The sequence below is a fragment of the Sorex fumeus genome, unplaced genomic scaffold (genome assembly GCF_029834395.1).
Source record: "Sorex fumeus unplaced genomic scaffold, SorFum_2.1 ptg000019l, whole genome shotgun sequence".
Classification (NCBI taxonomy): domain Eukaryota; kingdom Metazoa; phylum Chordata; class Mammalia; order Eulipotyphla; family Soricidae; genus Sorex; species Sorex fumeus.
In genome coordinates, this window is record NW_026606076.1 from 4825695 (window position 1) to 4839966 (window position 14272).

Here is a 14272-nt window from a genome sequence, read left to right on the forward strand (position 1 = left end):
CAAGCACCGCCAGGAGTGCTTCCTGAGTACAGAGCCAGTAGTAACCCCTGAGCATCGGCTGGGTGAGACCCAAAAAGCAAAAATGAATAAATAAATAAAAAACTTTCTACAGACATACACTTTTACCAGCAGTACACGAACACACACAAGCTCGCACGCACACACACACCCTTTACCTCCCGTACTCACCTCGATAGTCAGCGTTCTGGGTAGGACCTTGCAACTTGATGTGAGGAGGCAGATATTCCTATTCCAACACACAGAAAACCTGTTAGGATGCTTGCGTTGCTGACACTAATCAATCCTCTGCATCCCCATGGCCCCCAGAGCACTTCCAGGAATAACATCTGAGGTCAGGGCCAGAGCACGCCCTCAGGGTATCTCCGGGAAAGCAGAGCCCCCCATTCCCCATGCCAAAAATAGCCCCAAAAGGAAATTATCATTGGCAAACCCAGACACCTGCAGATTCACCATCCCAGCCTGACCCACGAGGGCAGCCAGTGAAAAAGCTGGACGGCAAAAGGGTCTCAAGCCTTTGGCGGGGGAGCGGCTCTGCTCCTCAAAGTGAATCTGGAGATTCTACAGCAGCAAACTGGGGCAAGGTCCCAACATGGGTCAGCTGGAAGGTTCGGGAAGGCTAAGGCCCCGCCCTCGGCAGCTCCTGCACCCCAAGGCCCGCAGCCCCCGCGCTCAGCCCCGCACCCAACCGCGGCTGCCCCAAGCGCGGAGCTGAATGCGACCATGGCCACAGCATTCCCCCAGGATCATGCACTCACACCTGCAACCCCTGCATCCCACTATAGCTCCCTACGAACCTCCCAAAGCTCCGCGCTGCCCAAAAGACCCCATCATACTTCAGCAAAAGCCTGATATCGGGGAACGCAAGAAAAACAAGCGCGAGAGGCTGGCGTGGTCCTGCGGCTCACAGGGCGAAGACGGGGAGGCTCGGAGCGCTCACGGGAGGCCACCCCAGACCTACAGAAAGAGAAAATCGACCTTCAGAGTCCCGCTGCCTTACTGGGGCCCTACTTGTTCCTTCACCCACGTGACCAAGGACTCTCTGACCCCTTTCCAGAAAAAAAAGCACTAGGAAGACCCCGCTGTGATGTCACTTCCGGTCCTGCAAGCAGCCTTAAAGGGCCAGGCACCAGATGTGTAGAGAACCATTATCTCCACCCAGGTGAATCAGTGGTGGGAGGGGGGTGGATTTGAATAAGGGAGTGGAGAGGCAGCTGCTGGAGTAGCTGGTCGGCGTGGGAGCTCGGATAAGAAGTCCCCCCTGATGCTTTACTGGCCAGTCAAATGTGGAGTCAATGCTCTCACACACAAGGCCATCAGGAAAACTGCAACAGGGTTGATCTGGGGAAAACAAGCAGTTAGGGAGTGAGTGGGGCACAGGACAGTGAGTTTCTCAGGATTGTTAATTTTTTAGAGGGGGTTTATGTGGGCCCGCGAGGTTCTGGGGAACATTAGAAATGGCTAGGATTGAAGCTCATTTGCCACAAGGAAGGCAAGTTTCCAATTTTAAAAAAGTTTAAATAAAGGGCTGAAGAGATAGCACAGCGGGCAGGGCGGTGTTTCTGTACCGGATTATTCGGTAAAATTCCTCCTTATTTTCATCACCAGGACCCATTATTTACAAGTTAACACACAAGCAATTCCAAGCACTAGAATATTGGCATAGGTGCAGCCAGGGTGAAAATCAGCAGGTACCTTTCAATGACATGAGGAGAAGCCTGTCCCAAGCAGGCAGGCTTACTTCCCTCTTAACTGCACTTTTTTTTAACCCCCTTGACCATCGTGTCCAAAGGAAACTTGCTTGACTGACTTGTACTGTTCTGTCCTTAGAGACTGTCCTTAGAGACTTAGAAAGGCAAGTGGGGACCCTATACGATGCTGGAGATAAATACCAAACCCATCAGGAGCAAGGCAAATTCCCATGCACTGGACTATCTCTCTGGCCCCTTTTATTGCTTTTAATCTGCATTCTCATTTAAAGTATTTTTTGGAACTTTTTGGTGGCATAACCAGTTCTTATAGTAACACATACAACAAGTCACTTAGAATGTTTACATCCTCACTCATTCACTGACACAGAAGCTCTGTTCACCTTTCCACTCTGATTAAACTTTGTTTTCTGAGTTCACTTTTCTTTTATTAATCTTCCCCCATCTCTTTATGCATTTCTTATTGATTTTTAACTTTTCTCCCAAATGTCCTTTTTCATGTATTTTTCTTAGCTCCTATGATTTAATAACCAAAGTATTAGAACCATTGGGGGAGGCAGCACAGTGCAGTGGGGAGGGCTCTTGCTGGGCATGCAGCTGATGCAGGTTTGAACCCTGACAGCCCATATGGTCCCTGAGCCACCACAACTGATTCTTGAGTGCAGAGCCAGGAGTAAGCCCTGAGCAATGCTGAGTGTGGCCCAAAAATAAACAAAATGAAATTAGAACTATCTTATCTAGTTCAGATTATTTAAATGATTCTAGGGTTGTTTAGGGATTTGTTTAATTTTAGAGTTTTTAATTTTGGTAAGAATTTTCTATCACAATACCAGATGTTCTGATTCATAAATATTTTATGTAGTCAAATGTCTTTTTCTGTCTTCCAAAAATGGGGCTGGAGCGGTAGCACAGCGAGTAGGGCATTTGCCTTGCACGCGGTTGACCCTGGTTCAATTCCCAGCATCCCATATAGTCCCCTAAGCACAGCCAGGAGTAATTCCTGAGTGCAGAGCCAGGAGTAACATCTGTGCATTGACAATGTGACTCAAAAAAGCAAAATCATATCAAAAATATTTTTCTACCATTTTAAATATTATGACCAAGAATTTTTTGAACCAATTAAAATTATTTTATATGAGTAAGATTGCTGAAAATTCTTTAACTTTGCAACTCTTTTATGACTTGTGTTATCAGAATGATAGTTTTCTTTGGAGATTTCAATTATTAACCAATGTAGATCCTTCATTAACAGTGAATCAAGACATCTAATTATTTATATTTTTCAACGTTTAACTTCTTTCTTGGTTTATCATACTATTGAAGATACAATGAAATAAAGTGATCTTTAGTGTATTTTTAGTATAGATCACATGTTCATACTTATGTCCATACTCAGGGATCACTCCTGCTAGGGCTCTGGGAATATGTGGTAGCAGGGATCAAACCCAGGACAGCTGTGCACAAGGCAAATATCCTCCCCGCTGTGCAATTGCTCTAGGCCTTTTCCTATGCTATTTTGAAAACATTGTATATTACTTACATGCATATTTTGTACTTCATTTAATAATTGACTGAAACAGATTCTTCTTTAAATAATCCTGTGCTCCTTTCACTCATGACTGTGCCTACATTGGACATGTTGTGCAACATTTGCTTCTATCTAGCTGAAAAATAACATCAACCCAAATGAAAATGAAAAAAATGAGTTTAATTCCTATTCCTAATGACAATATTTTTTCTTTCTTTGCCACACCTGGTGATGGTCAAAGTTTATCCTGGCCCTGCACTCAGGAATTACTCCTTCCAGTGCCCAGGGAACCATCTGGGATGCCAGAGATTGTACCCGAACTGGCTTCAAGCAAAGCAAATGTCTAGTTCTGCACTATGGCTTCAATCTAGATGGCAACTTTCTATATTGTGAGCAGAGTCAGAATGTGTGAGGAAGGCCACAACCAGAGTGAGTTGTGAGGATAAACGAATGTCAGAGGGTGAGGGGGATGGGTACTGAAAATAGCTTTCCTCCAATTCCACCAAAATGAAGCAGGGGTTGGGATAGGCAGTGCCACAGAGATCAGAATCTATGAATCTTTGGAGGGAAGACAGTGATTTGGGCTCAAATAACTTTTCAGCCACACAGGTTGTAGGTGGATGAATAATGTTTCAAAATGAGTTACTGAGAATCAACTGGAAATAGGCTTGTTATCAAAGGGAACATTCCAGTCCTCGGGGGTATATTTAAGGGGCAGAAAGGAGAGAGACTCACACATTCAACAAGGTTTTCTGTGTGTGTGTGTCTGTGTGTGTTTAATTGAATCACTGTGAGATAAAGATACAAGCACCTTTGCACTAATCAAGGCCATTCCTGGCAGTGCTTGGGGGACCCTGCACGAGGTGGGGATCGTGCTATCACACTGGCCCCGGTCTCCTGAGACAAGCACTTCTACCTGAATAGCTGCATTTGGGTCCCGGGCCTGCTCTACAAAGATTGTTAGGGCACAATTTGGGATCTCCGACGCAGACAAGGACCATGCAGGAATGCAATCATCAAGCAGGCAGTTTATTGAGCTGGCTAGCCAGGGTCAAGCCGTCCCACCGACACGCAGGTCCAGTAGGTTAGGCAAGACCCCGAGCTTCTTCAGAAGGGAGCACTTATAGGCCTATATTGGCCGTTACAGCGGATTTGAAGGTCTCAATTTATGTAAGTGCCTGCTCCGGGCTTCACGTGATATCCGGGTCCGAGGGACAAGCCCGGACCTGTGGCAACTGTTTCATTAGTCAACCACAAGATCTTTTATGAAATTAGATTATATCTTTATATGGTCATAGGTCAAGGCCCCTTACATTCCTCCTGGAACAAGCAGAAAATAGAGGCCTGAGTGGAAACTATACTATCTTCATTGTCCTTGGCCCAGTCCGAGGCTGTCCTGTCCTAACAAGATATGTGAGGCCAGAGAGATAATCCAGTGTGGAGGTGCTTGCCTTGCTAGTATGGCTCCATTCAACGAGGGAAGGTCAATCATGTTGTTAAGCCGCAGGTGGGCTGAGAGGAGAGAGGCTGGCTCGCAAGAGAGGGCAGGGGACCCACAGACATGGTGGCGGTTTGGGGGCCATGTGTTCTGGAAGGACCCACTGGCCTCCCGGGTACAAGTTTCAGCCTCATTGGGGCCTGAGCAATGATTGGGGTCAGCGACTGGGAGAAGAGGGACAAGCGTGCCAGCCACAGGAACAGACTCTCCTGAAGCTCGGAGTCAGAAGCTCTGCTAGATTTTTAAGATTTCTGTGTGGGGTGTGTGTGGGGTGTGTGTGTATGTATGTGTGAAGCAAGATAGTTTTCTTTTTTCTTTTCCTTTTTGGGTTACACCAAATGATACTCAGGGATGACTGCTGGCTCTGCTTCCTGGAATTACTCTTGGATGTGTTCAGGGGAACACTATGGGATGCTAGGAATCAAACCCGTGCCTGCTGTGTGCAAGTCTGTGTGTCCTACACACTATATCATCACTCGGGCCCCAACAAGATAGCTTTATAGAAACTAACATAGAAAGGTTTAGAGAGAAGCACACGCTGGGTAGAGAGCACAGGCGTCTCCAGCGGGAAAGAGGCTCAGTCGGGCAGCAGCGATGTCCAGCGAGGACACACTGGGCTTGGACGCGACGACCGGGATTTGACCACGGGCACCCCATAGTACCCCCTGTGACATGCCTGGAGTGATCCCTGAGCACCGCTGGGTGTGCAAAAGCAAAACTAAAACCAAGTGCAACCAGGAGGAAGAGCCGGGGCTGGCCAGCTTGTCCCTGGCGGCCCTCTGGCTCCCGACTCCTGCCCGGGCACCCGCAGTTCTACGCGGATGCCGACGGCGCCCGGGTAAGCGGCGAGCAGCTGACCTTCCTGTGCCTGCTGAGCACCAGAACCTGGCAGTCCTTCACAGGCCTGTGCCAGAACAATGCTGCCAGGCTGGACTTGGCGGCAGGGAGCCAGGGCCTCGCGCTGCACTCCCGGGAGGCCACGGGCCAGAAGCTCGGCCTCAACCAGATAGCTATTTGGCGTTGGCCATGCTCCGGCCCCCCTAGGACAGCTGCTGGGTCAGCGGAATGGGCGGTAGGAATGCACAGGGGTGTCCCTGCGCCCGGGGAGGGGCCAGGCCAAGACCCTGCTGGAATGCAGCGCCCCCAGGGAAGGGTTCTCCCACTGCTGGATGTGGTGGCTGCCGGTTTTGGACAGCCTGAACAGAAGTTCGGCTTCCAGCAGGGGCCCGTCTGCTTCAGTAGCTGAGAGTCTGGGGGTCGCAGAGGAGAGGGAGGGACAGATGGGACTCCCCCAAGGGGGCACTAATGGTGATGAGGCCTCCAGAAGCCCTATTTATCTTCTCTGGCAACTGCCTCACGGTCAGACAAGAGGAATCTCCTTCCTTCTTCAGCCCGTAGGGGGAACTCTAAGCCTCCCCACTCCTCTCTTGGGGGAGCAGCTGAAGTTTAGCTGGAAGTTTAACACCCCTACACTGTATACAAAGAACTTTCAGCTCGGAGCTGATACAGCCCTCCTAAACCTGCTTCTAAACCTGCCTCCCGTTCTGTTCCCCAAAATATCTGGTGCTTCCAGACCTCCATGTTGACCATCGGATTCCCTACTGTTCGAGGTAGACTGCTGTTTGGATTCTTCAGAAATTGCTGGGAGCAGGGCAGGTGGGGGGCCCCGAGTGTGGGAACCAAAGTAAGACTCCAGAAGGATGTGGGTCCCCTGGCGGAGCTGTGTGCCCCCCACCTCAGCCCAACTCCAGACGCTGCCCCACCCCTGCCTCCGAATCCCTTCCCCTGAATGATATAGCCAGATCAGGTGTGGACCATGTGGGGTGGAGTGGGGGTTGGGGGATGACGCTGACCCCAATGGTGCTGCCTTCATTCTCAAGGAATCCATGTGCCAAGAGGAGACCCTTCATTGTTACTGGTATTTGGCATATTGGGTACGCCACGGGAAGTTTGCCAGACTCTGCCGCGTGGGCAGGTCACATTCAGTAGCCTGCCAGTTTGTCCAAAGTAGGAATGAGATGATAAGATGTCGCAAATGCGGATGCGTGCCTCCTGGGGCTGGTTTTTATAGTCTCTGAGTCTTGGCCGTTGATGGGATTACACGGCGCCAGGGGGCCAGTTCGTGGGTGTGAACCCCGCTTACTGGAATTTGGAGGATCTGGGTGGAGGATGCTCGGCCCCAATCCAAGTAGGCTTGGAGATCTCGGTCCCGGAACCCGCGTGGCTTTGTCCCTCTGCCAGTACCTTCATGTGTGCAGAGAGTGGTCTCAGCATGGTGGGGGCTGGTCCTGCAGGTCTTCGGCTGCCGGAGCGCTGGTCGGGGCGGGGAGGAATGCTCAACCCGCTCTCCTCCAAGGGGCCCCGGCGAGAAAGCCAGGCATGGGGGCAGGAGAATGGTGCCGTGTAATCCCATCAATGGCCAAGACTCAGAAACTATAAAAACTAGCTCCTGGAGATCTTATTATGACATCTGATTATCTCATTTCTATCTTGGACAAACTGGCAGGCTACCGAATGTAACTGAATGTAAACTCCCCATGGCATACCCAATGTGCCAAATACAAGTGACAATGATGGGTCTCATTCTCCTAAAGAGCCTTGAATATAATCTCAGGGCTAGGATGAAGGAGACGTTACTGGGGCCTGCTCGAGGCAATCGATGAATAACAGGATGGTCCTGATATCTATCAGAGAAGCAAAGAAATGGGCAGGAAAACTTAAGCATGGAAAAAGTCAGGCAGTGGTAGTTCCGCCGAAACACCATGAGATGGCACTGTGGACGTTGTTGTCCCACTTAAGGCTCAATTCTCTAAGAATTTTCCATCCTTGGGTTTGCTTCAGTGTTCATTTTTCATTTCATTTCATTTCATCATCCTGTTATTCGTCGATTGCCTCGAGCAGGCCCCAGTAACGTCTCTTTCATCCTAGCCGTGAGATTATATTCAAGGCTATATAGGAGAATGAGACCCATCATTGTTACTGGTATTTGGCATATTTGGTATGCCACGGGGAGTTTGCCAGACTCTGCCCTGTGGGCAGGCTACATTTGATAGCCTGCAACTTTGTCCAAAATAGGAATGAGACAATAAGATGTCATAAAAAAAAAAAAGTTCTGATAAAACGTCGCGCGGCCGCAAATGCGGCCGCGCAGTTCCGGGATCTAGATTTTATAGTCTCTGAGTCTTGGCCGCTGATGGGATTACACGGCGCCAGGGGGCCAGGTGGTGGGTGTGACCCCCGCCTACTGGAATTTGGAGGATCTGGGTGGAAGATGCTCGACTCCAATTCGAGTAGGCTTGGAGGTCTCGGCCCCGGAACCCGCGTGGCTTTGTTCCTCTGCCAGTACCTTCATGTGTGCGGAGAGTGGTCTCAGCATGGTGGTGGCTGGTCCTGGAGGTCTTCGGCTGCCGGAGCCCTGGTCGGGGCGGGAAGGAAAGCTCAACCCGCTCCCCTCCAAGGGACTCCGGGAAGGAACACCCAGGCGCGGGGGCAGAAGACTGCACTGTTCTCATCCGGGATCTGGATTTTATAGTCTCTGAGTCTTGGGCGCTGATGGGATTACACAGAGCCAGGGGGCCAGGTGGTGGGTGTGACCCCCGCCTACTGGAATTTGGAGGATCTGGGTGGAAGATGCTCGACTCCAATTCGAGTAGGCTTGGAGGTCTCGGCCCCGGAACCCGCGTGGCTTTGTTCCTCTGCCAGTACCTTCATGTGTGCGGAGAGTGGTCTCAGCATGGTGGTGGCTGGTCCTGGAGGTCTTCGGCTGCCGGAGCCCTGGTCAGGGCAGGGAGGAAAGCTCAACCCGCTCCCCTCCAAGGGACTCCGGGAAGGAACACCCAGGCGCGGGGGCAGAAGACTGCCTTCAGTGTTCAGTATGGGGTAATTAAGGATTAATCAAGCCGCTTCCACAGGTGCAGTGGTAGGAGAGCCTGTGGTTGCTTGTCTTTCACTTGAGTAATTTGGGTTCGATTCCAACCTTCAGATCTTTGTGGGGTGGATACCTGAATCGCCTCGGGGGTCGAGTGGGTTGCCCTCGCTTTGTCACTAAACCTCGAGGGGTGCAGAAGATTGAACTGAGCCTTTAATGAGCAAGGCAAGGTTACTTTCTCACATTTATTGTTCTCTTCTCTCTGTACAAGAAAAATGTACATAGAATGCACATTGTGATGCCTATGACCGAGCCCTATGAATGTTTCCTATTATCGGTAACCCAAACCCCATCACTGCACATTATGAGGGTTCTCTAACCGTCTTCTACACAGACACGGGGAATGGAAGAATATACAATTCTGACACCCTCAAGTCAGGGTGAGAGAATTTGCCATCAAGGAACTAAAGCTCTGTGTTTTACTTTTCTTGTTTGTTCCTTTATGGTTGTGGCCACACCCGGGTATGCTCACGACCTTCTCCTGGCTCTGTACTCTGTAATCACAATGGACTTGACTGAAGAACCGTAGGGGAAGCCTATGAATATACCTGGGTCCCACGGATGCAAGGCAAAAGCCATATCCGCTCTGCTCCCGTTGCAGCAGCCCAAACTGCGTGCTGGATCCTTAATGACCTCATACTTAACATTTCAGCAAAGAAAAGGGCTGAAAATCTTAATCATGGGAAAATTTGGACCGAAGAATTTACGTTGAAACGCCACAAGATGGAGTTGTGGGCATTTCTGTCCCTCTCAAGGCTCGTTTCTTTAAGAATTTTCCATCCTTACTTAGGTTTGCTTCTGTGTCAAGTATTGGATAATTAAAGATCAAGCAAGGAGCTTCAAAGGGGCAGTGGTAGGAGAGTCTTGAGGGTGCGAGTCTTTCACATGGGTGACCAGCATTCGATTCTCACCTTCAGATCTTGTGGGGTACATAGCTGAATCACCTCGGGGGTCGTGTGGGCTGCTCCATCTTTGCCTCTGGAACACGATGGATGCAGAGGATTGAACCTGATGTGGACAGAGCAAGGCAAAGCTGCAAGGTTGGGGCCATAGCACAGGGGGTATGGTGTTTGCCTTGCATGTGGCCGACATGGACGACCCGAGTTGGATTCCACAACCCCTCTTGGCAAGCTACCAAGAGTATCTTGCCCGCACGCCAAAGCCTGAGAAGCTACCTGTGTCATATTTGATATGTCAAAAACAGTAACAAGTCTCACAGTGTTACTGGGTGCTCTCCAACAAATCCATGAGCAATGGGAGGACAGTGACACTCTGAGCTAAAATACATCTGAAGCCACTTTGTTATGTCTGTGACCAAACCATTTAGAAACATTTCCTGCTATGGGCAACCCACACCACATCACCCCACATTCTGAGGATACCCAACCCTCTACTACAAGAAAGACGCAGCATGGATACAGCAAGATTCAGTTCAGAAATGCCCACGTTGGGATGACGGAATTCTCCAATAAGGGACTGAGGCTGTTTTGTTTGTATTTGGTTTGTTCATGGTTTGGGGGTCACAAATCCAGGAACCCGCAGAGATTGTCCTGGCTCTGCACTCAGGAAGCACTCCGGCATGATGGTGGGGCTGTATGGAGAGCCAAAGAGTGTGAGAGCTTTCTTTCACTTGGGTAACCTGGGTTCCATTCCAGCCTTCAGATCTTGTGGGGTACATAACTGGACTCACTATAAACAATGCTCCTCTCCCACAGTCCATGGGCTTCTCCCATGGGGACGGCTTGTGTCCATGGACTGAGCAGAACAGTCTCCGAGTTAGCTTTTCCAAGGGGAGCGCTTCTTCGCAGTGTGGGCGCTCACTTCCTTCTGGTCGCCCACAGAAGACATCCCACCTGTCTTGGCATCCTCATGGGGCTGAGGGCATAATTGCTCACTCGAGATTTTGTCACAGTGTGCATGACCAGAAGAATCCCACCTGGGCTGGTTGCTATCTGAAGAACAGCAGAGAAGGATTCCAATTACTGTGCTGTGCCTGAGAGTCTCCTAATCCAGAAAATTCTAGATCTGCTTGTTGATTTCTAATATTTACCCAACTTGATTGCAATTCTGACACGTGGATGGATTTTCCAGGCAAAGACCTAAGGTTTCAGCAAGATAGACAAGCAAAACAAACCGACGGCAGGTCAGATAGCTGTGTAAATTTTTTTTTTTAACTCAAAGAACTGACATACAAACAAAACAAACAGAAACACTCTCCTCCAGTTGCTCATCTATTTACTCGAGCGGGACCAGTAACGTCTCCATTTTGAGACTTGTTGTAACTGTGTTTGGAATATTGAATACGTCACGGGTAGCTTGCCAGGCTTAGCCACGTGGGCGAGATACTCTCGGTAGCTTGCCAGCCTGTCCGAGAGGGATGGAGGAATCGAACCCGCTCGGCCGGGCTTGCTGTGTGCAAGGCAAACACCCTACCACTTTGCTATCACTCCAGCCCAAGATACAGTAAGTGGAAATAACTACCTCTGCAGAAAATTGAAACACAGGTTTAGAGTGAAAACAAAAGGGGCCCGAGACTGGGTTTGGTACTAGCTTAGTGCGGAGCTTAGTGGGATAGCTGAGTGGGAAACACGTGTGAAGGCAATGATGCACCCCGACACAGCCAAGGGGGAGCAGGTGGAGGGACAGCACCAATTCCCTCTGGGGTGACCCGGGGATAGTAACCTAAGTAACCTACTCCTGGATCCAGACTCATTTCTGCCAAGAGCTGCTGGGTTTCAAGATTTGTCTCTGAATCTTTGGGATCATAGCCATTAAGCAGCAGTGAGAGCAGAACAGGTAGGACGTTTTGCCTTGCAGGCGAAAAATCCGGGTTTGAATCCCGGCAACAGTACGGTCCCCTGAGCACTGCCAGAAGTAATTCCTGAGTGCATAAGCGAGGAGTAACCCCATGCACATCGCTGGTTGTGACTCAAAAAAAATAATCCAAAGAGTAAATTTTCAGAGACAAAAACCTCTAATTTGTGCACACACGCGCCAAAGTCCCAACCCCAGCACAGGAGCCAATAAAAATGACGGACCACAAAAGTGTCCCTTTCCTTTGGGGCCTGCCCATGAACATATCTGGAGGTTCAGTAAGTGTTATGTCCAGGCCAAAGGCTCCAAACAGGGCCCCATGCAGACCTGAGTAGGGAGGTCTGAGATGGCCAAGAACACCACTATCTGCAGGTCCCTCACACCAAGGCCCAAAGTTCATGTGCCCACCCTCCAGTGTCATCTTGGACCTGGATGCGATCTTGGCTGCAGGGACCCTCAGGATAACGCACCCTCACCCATGACACCTGCGCTACAGAACGGCCCCCAATGCATCCCTCAAAAGCTGCACATTCCCAAATGCCTGGATATACAGAACAAGTTATAAAATAACAAGCTGGAGAACGCCCCATAAGCTGGCGTGTCCTGCCGCTCAAGTTCCCAAACTAGGAGCTGCAGGGTGCTCAAGCAGGGTGCTCAAGCCAGCGGTGATCCCTGAGTGCAGAGACCAGGAGCAAACCCTAAGTCCTCCTGAAGTCTCACAAGAATCATTAGAAGTAAATCCAAGCACTGAAATATGGCAGCGTCTAATGAGTTGAGAGACGAGATATCAAATCCCCTGTGGTGGGAGAGAGATAGTACAGCTCATAGGACAGAAGTGCTGCACACACATACCGGTTTGACCCCAGGCAGCCCATATGGTCTTGGAGCAAGGCCAGGTGTGGATCCTGAATACACAGGAAGGAATAATCCCTAATCCCTAATGCCTAAGGAAAAAAGAAAAAGCAGAAACCATATGATTTGAGTGCCTGGTGCAAAAGTACTGGGGTTCAGGCAACAACATTTTAAATTGCCAAGACCTTTCAGTACATGGTATCCTGGTTTCTGAGCACTCTTAGGAGTCACCGTTTAGGACAAAGCCAGGAGAACTGTGGACTGTGCTCCCTAAACAAAGGCAACAGCAAAGCCAATTAAACACACAGAAGTTCGTGTAGATGGGAGCCTTGTGGAGAGCAGGTATCAGCGGGAGGTGGGGGCGCGACTGAAACCTCATGGGACTTGGGGTGTTCCGGCCCGTCCTTCACACCGTACCGAGGTCACCAGTTGCCCCGCACGAGTGGCTCTCTGGCACGGCCACGGCCCCAGAAGCACAAGGACTTAATGCAGAACCCAGCAGCTTGGAGCAGAAAAGTGAACGGACTATGCGTTAATCCATGCCATCATGTCTGCCCGGAGGAGAAAAGGTGTTGCTCCCTTCTGCCCTCTCCTCTCTGGAAAGAAAGATTGCGGCCGCATAGGAGCCTTGTGGACAGCAGGTATGAGCCGAGGGTGAGGGAGCAAGTAAAACCTCATGGGAAGTGGGGCGTTCCGGCCCATCCTTCACGCCCTACCGAGGTTACCAGTTGCCCCCCACGAGTGGCTTTCCGGCACGGCAATGACTCCAGAGCACAGAAACCAATCTCTTAATTATCTGACTCTCAGTAGAATTACTTTCAGAGTTAATAAGTAAAATAGCAGAAATCCAAAACATCATTTAACTCTTGAACCCAGCTGTAGAAAGCGAATCTTTTCACAATGCTTTATCAGCTGGCTCATTTGGGGGTGGGGGTAAACTCTAAATAATAATGGTGCAACATTTATTGAAACAATGAAGCTAGTCAAAGTAGATAGAGTGTTAAGTAGAATTCATCTGTCTCACAGGCATTGGGTGGGTGAGGGTTTATTGGGGATCTTCGTGGTGAAAAATAAGTATTGGTAAAGGGAAATGTGATTGATATTTGCATGACCGAGACCTAAACCTGAAATCTTTGTAACTTTTCCCACAGCAATTCAATAAATAAATAAATTTAAAAATAAAAAAAGAAGTTCGTGTAGTACAGAAAGTAAATTGATTCACCAATGGATGGAACTATTTAAAGGGAGCTGAGCGATAACTGGGCAGATAGCGATCTTCCCAAGGACACAGACAAAACGGGTTGATCTGAATCACCCCACAGGGTCCGGCTACTCCACAAGAGTGATTCCTAAGGACAGAGCTGAGAGTACGCCCTGAGTATCCACAGCTGAACCCTATAAAAAAACCTGGGAGGGAACAATTACCTCATGGCTTTCCAACATCCCAGCCCGTCACAGTCACAGCTACCGTTGGACACACAGCTATGGCCTAATCCAAGGGAGCCCAAGCGGGTCTGTCCAGAAACGGTTGGCTCCACACTGCTCTCACCGACAGCCTGCAGATGCTGGTACGTCTGCAGCATCACGTCCCTGTAGAGCTTCTTCTGAGAGGCCGCCAGGCATGACCATTCCTCTGGGGTGAAGTTCACAGCCACATCATGGAAGGTCACTGCATCCTGAGTCAGCACACAGGAACGGTGGCAGTTAGAGTCTATCTTAGTCTCATTCCCACTGCTGTGAGGCCAGGATCCAGGGTCTTATAATGTCGCTAGGCCTCTGCCCTTTGAATGAACCAGCCTCCATGCACACGCATGGCTGACGGGGCCCAGAAATCACATAAGGCAGCTGGATCTGCTAAAGTGGGAGGATGTTATACAGAAGGTTCTTGGATGTATCTGCCTTTCCTGGTAACCCCAGGTCCAATT